A 6437-nucleotide genomic window follows, 5' to 3' on the forward strand; every position below is an offset into this window, starting at 1 on the left:
ATGTGGATCAGGAACTACACTGGTACTGATGCTGGTGTAGGAAGATAGACAGAATGTGGATCAGGGACTACACCGGTACTGATGCTGGTGTAGGAAGATGGACAGAATGTGGATCAGGGACTACACTGCTACTGATGTTGGTGTAGGAAGATGGACTGAATGTGGATCAAGGACTACACCGGTACTGATGCTGGTGTAGGAAGATGGACAGAATGTGGATCAGGAACTACACTGGTACTGATGCTGGTGTAGGAAGATGGACAGAATGTGGACCAGGGACTACACCGGTACTGATGTAGGAAGATGGACATAATGTGGACCAGGAACTACACCAGTACTGATGTAGGAAGATGGACAGAATATGGACCAGGGACTACACCGGTACTGATGTTGTAGGAAGATGGACAGAATGTGGACCAGGGACTACACCAGTACTTATGTCGGAAGATCGACAGAATGTGGACCAGGGACTACACCAGTACTGATGTAGGAAGATGGACAGAATGTGGACCAGGGACTACACCAGTACTTATGTCGGAAGATGGACAGAATGTGGACCAGGGACTACACCAGTACTGATGTAGGAAGATGGACAGAATGTGGATCAGGGACTACACTGGTACTGATGTTGGTGTATGAAGATAGACAGAATGTGGATTAAGGACTACACCGGTACTGATGTTGGTGTAGGAAGATGGACAGAATGTGGATCAGGGACTACACTGCTACTGATGTTGGTGTAGGAAGATGGACTGAATGTGGATCAAGGACTACACCGGTACTGATGCTGGTGTAGGAAGATGGACAGAATGTGGATCAGGAACTACACTGGCACTGATGCTGGTGTAGGAAGATGGACAGAATGTGGACCAGGGACTACACCGGTACTGATGTAGGAAGATGGACAGAATGTGGACCAGGAACTACACCAGTACTGATGTAGGAAGATGGACAGAATGTGGACCAGGGACTACACCGGTACTGATGTAGGAAGATGGACAGAATGTGGACCAGGGACTACACCGGTACTTATGTAGGAAGATGGACAGAATGTGGACCAGGGACTACACCAGTACTGATGTAGGAAGATGGACAGAATGTGGATTAGGTACTACACCAGTACTTATGTCGGAAGATGGACAGAATGTGGACCAGGGACTACACCAGTACTGATGTAGGAAGATGGACAGAATGTGGATACTGGACTACACTGGTACTGATGCTGGTGTAGGAAGATAAACGGAACGTGGATCAGGGACTACACTTATACTGATGTTGGTGTAGCAAGATGGACAGAATGTGGATCAGGGACTACACCGGTACTGAAGCTGGTGTAGGAAGATGGACAGAATGTGGCCAGGGACTACACCGGTACTGATGTAGGAAGATGGACAGAATGTGACCAGGGACTACACCGGTACTGATGTAGGAAGATGGACAGAATATGTACCTGGGACTACACCGGTACTGATGTAGGAAGATGGACAGAATGTGGACCAGGGACTACACCAGTACCTATGTCGGAAGATGGACAGAATGTGGACCAGGGACTACACCAGTACTGATGTAGGAAGATGGACAGAATGTGGACCAGGGACTACACTGGTACTGATGCTGGTGTAGGAAGATCGACATAACGTGGATCAGGGACTACACTTATACTGATGTTGGTGTAGCAAGATGGACAGAATGTGGATCAGGGACTACACCGTTACTGATGCTGGTGTAGGAAGATGGACAGAATGTGGATCAGGGACTACACTGGTACTGATGCTGGTGTAGGAAGATGGACAGAACGTGGATCAGGGACTACACTTATACTGATGTTGGTGTAGCAAGATGGACAGAATGTGGATCAGGGACTACACCGGTACTGATGCTGGTGTAGGAAGATGGACAGAATGTGGATCAGAGAATACACCAGTACTGATGTTGGTGTATGAAGATGGACAGAATGTGGATCAGGGACTACACTGGTACTGATGTTGGTATAGGAAAATGGACAGAATGTGGATCAGGAACTACACCGGTACTGATGCTGGTGTAGCAAGATGGACAGAATGTGGATCAGGGACTACACTGGTACTGATGCTGGTGTAGCAAGATGGACAGAATGTGGATCAGGGACTACACTGGTACTGATGTTGGTGTAGGAAGATGGACAGAATGTGGATCAGGAACTACATCGGTACTGATGCTGGTGTAGAAAAATGGACAGAATGTGGATCAGGAACTACACCGGTACTGATGCTGGTATAGGAAGATGGACAGAATGTGGATCAGGAACTACACCGGTACTGATGTTGGTGTAGGAAGATGGACAGAATGTGGATTAAGGACTACACCGGTACTGATGTTGGGGTAGCAAGATGGACAGAATGTGGATCAGAGAATACACCAGTACTAATGTTGGTGTAGGACGATGGACAGAATGTGGATCAGGGACTACATCGGTACTGATGCTGGTGTAGGAAGATGGACAGAATGTGGATCAGGAACTACATCGGTACTGATGCTGGTGTAGAAAGATGGACAGAATGTGGATCAGGAACTACATCGGTTCTGATGCTGGTGTAGCAAGATGGAAAGAATGTGGATCAGGGACTACATCGGTACTGATGCTGGTGTAGGAAAATGGACAGAATGTGGATCAGGGACTACACCAGTAGTGATGTTGGTGTAGGGAAGATGGACAGAATGTGGATCAGGAACTACATCGGTACTGATGCTGGTGTAGGAAAATGAACAGAATGTGGATCAGGGACTACATCGGTACTAATGCTGGTGTAGGAAAATGGACAGAATGTGGATCAGGGACTACACTGGTACTGATGTTGGTGTAGGAAGATGGACAGAATGTGGATCAGGAACTACATCGGTACTGATACTGGTGTAGAAAGATGGACAGAATGTGGATCAAGGACTACACCGGTACTGATGCTGGTGTAGGAAGATGGACAGAATGTGGATCAGGGACTACACCGGTACTGATGCTGGTGTAGGAAGATGGACAGAATGTGGATCAAGGACTACACCGGTACTGATGTTGGTGTAGGAAGATGGACAGAATGTGGATCAGGGACTACACCGGTACTGATGCTGGTGTAGGAAGATGGACAGAATGTGGATCAGGGACTACACCGGTACTGATGCTGGTGTAGGAAGATGGACATTTTGGACAAAATGTGGATTAATCATTCAGATTTAAAAAAAGAAATATCCAAATTAACATCGAATGAAATATGTTTAAAACACTGATAACCCGGATCTTATTCAAATGGTTAATCTTTTTTATAAACAAGGTTAGAGTTCACTTGTCTCAAATAGGTCAAAATTCATTTTTCTGAAAGTGCTTAGAAAGTGAGATTTTATTAAGAAAGTGTCATCACATTAAGGACTGCTTATCTAAGATTAATTATATTTGTAAGATTCTGAATAATACAAACTTTACGTTTATAAAACTGGCTTTCAAGCAATGAAACTTTTAAATATAAATATGAATATATATATATATATATATATATAAAACCCTAAACCAGTTGGCAAGTGTCTTGTTTGTCCCAATAATGCAATAATGGCGATACACTGGCTTAAATAAAACCAGTAATATTTTCTGGAATAATAGGTGACGTTTTATTTCTCTTTTTAACAATAAAAATTCAAAAGTCACGAATTGCAAAACAAGAAACCTTATTCATGTGACATTTCAGAGGTAGTTCAAAGGTTATCTGAATCAACTGTGTTTCGTATAATTGAATTACCTAATATAAAATATTAAGGCACAAAAATTTATAAAGTCACAGAAATGTAGGTCAACAAACCAAAATGTTGAGTTTGAATAAACATTACTGAAAATATTTAGTTTAACCATAATACGTGATATTTCTTGTTAAGGTAGTGTTGTTGTGAAATATGTTATTCCACATTGTTAGAAACTGAGTCCTTGTTAAGGTAGTATCGTTGTAAAATATTTTATTCCACATTGTAAAAATCTGAGTCCTTGTTAAGGTAGTGTTATTGTAAAATATTTTATTCCACATTGTAAAAATGTAAGTCCTTGTTAAGGTAGTGTTGTTGTGAAATATTTTATTCCAAATTGTTAAAATCTGAGTTCTTCTTGTCAAGGTAGTGTCTTTGTAAAATATTTTATTCCAAATTGTTAAAACCTGAGTCTTTGTTAAGGTTGTGTTGTCAACAAACCAGAACTTACAAATAATACTAAACGTTGATTCTTAACATACACAACGCTATTATTGTAGATAATTTTTATACATCAAACTGGAATTCCTTTGACTCTTTCAGCAACGGCCGGGCATGACCACGTGGTTAAGACACTCGACTCGTAATCTGAGGGTTGCGGGTTCGAATCCCGGTCACACCAAACATGCTCGCCTTTCAGCCGTGGAGGCGTTATAATGTGACGGTCAATCCCACTATTCGTTGGTAAAAGAGTAGCCCAAGAGTTGGTGGTAGCTGGTGATGACTAACTGCCTCCCCTCTAGTCTTACACTGCTAAATTGGGGACGGCTAGTGCAGATAGCCCTCGAGTAGCTTTGCGCGAAATTAAAAAACAAACAAACCTTCATCAACTAGCATGATATCTAATATGAAAAGTGACACATTATATTAAACAAACAGTAAAACTGCTTTAGTTTAACAGTTTATAAAAATGTCTATTTAAAATCTCAGTTTGGAACTGTTATCAATGGGGTAAAACACCCCAAAACTTTTCATTATCAAGTGACTTTTGTATTTATTTGTTTCAGATTTTTCTCTTAAATCTACAAGAAGGTAGTTTATCCATACCAGTTTCTACTTATAAAGCAAAAAGGTGGATAGCAGAGAGCACTTACCATTAAGTGTTGGGTGCTCTGGTCTGACTGAATGGTAAGAACTGACCATCACTCTTATAGCCCTCCATGAGGGGCACATTTCTGTGAAACCAGGCAGTGAACTTTAATTCTTCGGACTCGAAGACATGGCATTAATGAATGTGTTTCTAGTTTCACGATCTATAGAAATTTATTTTTGAAAAACATTTGAAATCCGTCTACCGTTCTCTGCATCATCAAATACCGGATTAATTCTGTTTCGTTTTAAAACTGTTCATTTTTGTTTTAAGTTCATTTACATATGGCACATCAAAATAAAATGTCACTAACTTATCGAAAATTAATGATAGAAGAAATAAACATCAAGTATTTATGTACTTTGATGTTTGTGTTTTGTCAAATTCATCATAACCATAGAGCTGCCAATAGATGGCGATGTAGTAATAGAATAAACTTTAAAAACAAAATTTTTACTTAAATTTTCTGACAGTAATAACAGATGAAGAAGTCGAGGATATATAAAATAATATACCTTATAAAGGTTAAGTCACAGCATACAGGTTGTGTACATGTTTTAAAATTTATCGAAACACCACAGGCAAATAGATAATTTTTACGTAACTGAAACATATAGCAATATATATATATATATATATTTAGTAAGGGTTTGAATTTCGTGCGAAGCTACACGAGGGCTATCTGCACTAGCCGTTCCTAATTTAGCAGTGTAAGACTAGAGGGAAGGCAGCTAGTCATCACCACCCACCGCCAACTCTTGGGCTACTCTTTTACCAACGAATAGTGGGATTGACCGTCAACATTATAACGCCCCCACGGCTAAAAGGGCGAGCATGTTTGGCACGACGGGGATGTAAACCCGCGACCCTCAGATTACGAGTCGCATGCCTTAACACGTTTGGCCATGCCGGGTCTTTTCGGGTGTCAAATTCAATTAACGCTTATATTCTACTGTGAGCATTTAATTGATATATGCCCATTTAATTCAATGAGTTAAAAATTATAGTAAAATAGATGTAAACATTTCTTATCTTGTCGGGATAGTTTCAGAATAAATTATTTAAAAAATGAATCATAAGTTTAACCCACAATATTGTTATTACCTGGAGAGAAAGACGGTAGATGCTGCTCAACAGTATTTTCATGTCAAAATATGTGGAAATACGTTTTGTACTTTATGAATCTCGTTTTTCGAAAGGCAAAGTTTGTAAAATCCAGAAGTGCTGGACAAAATGAAAAGAAATTGTTAAGTAGCTTTTATATACTGCAAATTACGATGTTCTCAATTTTTTTGCGTTTTATTTCTGAGAATCCAAAATTACTCACATATTAATACATGATATGACCGCCTTTATTTTTCAGAAGATCATAAATCCGCTTTGACATCGAGTGCACGAGTTGACTGCAATCTTTACTAATTTGTGGATCGTGTTACCATAACTCAATTATGGCCTCAATTAGCTTATCTTTCGTAGTACAGTCTTTTCCTCAAAGTCTTTCTTTACAAATCGCTCAAAGATTTTCTATAGGATTTAAGTCCGGAGAGTTTTCAGGCCAGTCCAGCATCTTTATTCACGTTGTAGTCAT

This window comes from Tachypleus tridentatus, chromosome 1 (assembly GCF_004210375.1).
Source record: "Tachypleus tridentatus isolate NWPU-2018 chromosome 1, ASM421037v1, whole genome shotgun sequence".
NCBI lineage: Eukaryota > Metazoa > Arthropoda > Merostomata > Xiphosura > Limulidae > Tachypleus > Tachypleus tridentatus.